Below are 2,500 nucleotides of genomic sequence, written 5' to 3' on the forward strand. Positions count from 1 at the left end.
ACACGCGCGCCCGTTTCGCCAACCACCCGTGCACACTCGCCTGGGCAGCTGGTCACATGCGTCGCTCAAAGGCATTTTGCAGGCCAGCACCGGCGGATGCACGGGTCAAGCGGGACGGGACGAGCGCAGGGCTAACTTTTGCCGGCACACAAAAACACGAACCCGAAAAAGGCAAAAAAGGGACATACGCACTGGCGACACGCCCGTTTCGCCTGCCACCCGTGCACACTCGCCTGGGCAGCTGGTCACATGCGTCGCTCACAGGCATTTTGCAGGCCAGCACCGGCGGATGCACGGGTCAAGCGGGACGGGACGAGCGCAAGGCTTGCTTTTGGTGGCACACGAAAACACGAACCCGAAAAAGGGACATACGCACTGGCGACACGCGCGCCCGTTTCGCCTGCCACCCATGCACACTCGCCTGGGCTGCTGGTCACATGCGTCGCTCATAGGCATTTTGCAGGCCAGCACCGGCGGATGCACGGGTCAAGCGGGACGGGACGAGCGCAGGGCTTGCTTTTGGCGGCACACGAAAACACGAACCCGAAAAAGGCGAAAAAGGGACATACACACTGGCGACACGCACGCCCGTTTCGCCTGCCACCCGTGCACACTCGCCTGGGCTGCTGGTCACGTGCGTCGCTCACAGGCATTTTGCAGGCCAGCACCGGCGGATGCACGGGTCAAGCGGGACGGGACGAGCGCAGGGCTTGCTTTTGGCGGCACACGAAAACACGAACCCGAAAAAGGCGAAAAAGGGACACACGGACAGGCGACACGAAAAAAAAGGGGTCGCCCTACCTAGGTGGGCGCAAAAACCCCGTCGGCCAGGAGGTTTCGCCAAAGTGTCTGTACTGTCACACAGGGTCAATAGCACGGGCATGGCCGGCCGCCGCACGTGCAGCGGCTTACGGACGCACGGTTCGGCGGCACGGGTGCCTGGCGGCTTTAGCACCTTGGGGTGGACAGGCCTGGCGGCAAGGGGGGCTAGGCACCTTGCTGCCAGCCGGCAATGGTGCACGGGGCGGGGCGCCACACAAACACGAAAGAGGGACAAGAGCGGGGCGATGGTCCACAGAGACGAGCCATGCACGGGGCCCGTGATCGCCGACACGCGCGAACGCGGACGCGGACAAGGACAAGGACGCGACGCGCGGCGCGCGTGCGAGGTCAAGAGGGGCGCGCGCACGAAAACGCGAAAAAAGGGGCTAGCGGCCGAGAAACGCGAAAAAAACCGGGTCACCTACCTAGCCGAACGCCTAAAATCGCTTCGGGCAGGAGGTTTCGCCAAAGTGTCTGTACTGTCACACGGTCCGTACGGGCGCAACCCCATCGCGCGCCAGCACCCCTTCCTGGGGGCGCCCACCCGCCAGGCGCCTGGCGCCCCACGCGCGCCCGGCGCCTTGCCCCCCACGCGCGCCCGGCGCCTGGCGCCTGGCGCCTCGCCCCCCACGCGCGCGCGCGCGTGGCGCCTTGCGCCTGGCGCCTTGCCTCCGCGCGTGCCTGGCGCCTGGCGCCTTGCCCCCCACGCGCCTGGGCGCCTCTTTTCCGCCTGGGCGCCCTGGCACCTTTCCGCCTGGGCGCCTGTTTTCCGCCTTGGCGCCCTGGCGCCTTTTCGCGTGGGCGCCTCTTTTCCGCCTGGGCGCCATGGCGCCTTTCGGCCTGGGCGACTCTTTTTCGCCTGGGCACCTCTTTTCCGCCTGGGCGCCTCTTTTCCGCCTGGCCAGGGCGCCTCTTTTCCGCCTGGGCGCCATGGCGCCTTTCTGCCTGGGCGCCTCTTTTTCGCCTGGGCGCCTCTTTTCTGCCTGGGCGCCCTGGCGCCTTTTCGCCTGGGCGCCTCTTTCCCACCTGGGCGCCCTGGCGCCTCTTCGCCTGGGCGCCCTGGCGCCTTTTCGCCTGGGCGCCACTTTTGGCGCCTGGGCGCCTACGCCAGGGCGCCTCTTTTCCGCCTGGGCGCCTCTTTTTCGCCTGGGCGCCTCTTTTCCGCCTGGGTGCCCTGGCGCCATTCCGCCTGGGCGCCTCTTTTCCGCCTGGGCGCCCTGGCGCCTTTTCGCCTGGGTGCCTCTTTTGGCGCCTGGGTGCCTACGCCAGGGCGCCTCTTTTCCGCCAGGGCGCCTCTTTTTCGCCTGGGCGCCTCTTTTCCGCCTGGGGGCCCTGGCGCCTTTTCGCCTGGCGCCTCTTTTGGCGCCTGGGCGCCTACGCCAGGGCGCCTCTTTTCCGCCTGGGCGCCTCTTTTCCGCCTGGGTGCCCTGGCGCCATTCCGCCTGGGCGCCTCTTTTCCGCCTGGGCGCCCTGGCGCCTTTTCGCCTGGGTGCCTCTTTTGGCGCATGGGCGCCTACGCCAGGGCGCCTCTTTTCCGCCTGGGCGCCCTGGCGCCTTTCCGCCTGGGCGCCTCTTTTTCGCCTGGGCGCCTCTTTTCCGCCTGGGCGCCCTGGCGCCATTCCGCCTGGGCGCCTCTTTTCCGCCTGGGCGCCCTGGCGCCATTCCGCCTGGGCGCCTC

The sequence above is a fragment of the Aristolochia californica genome, unplaced genomic scaffold (assembly GCF_029961685.1).
Source record: "Aristolochia californica isolate CCGP_79_NKW_82.1479 unplaced genomic scaffold, dmAriCali1.0.hap1 SCAF_32, whole genome shotgun sequence".
NCBI lineage: Eukaryota > Viridiplantae > Streptophyta > Magnoliopsida > Piperales > Aristolochiaceae > Aristolochia > Aristolochia californica.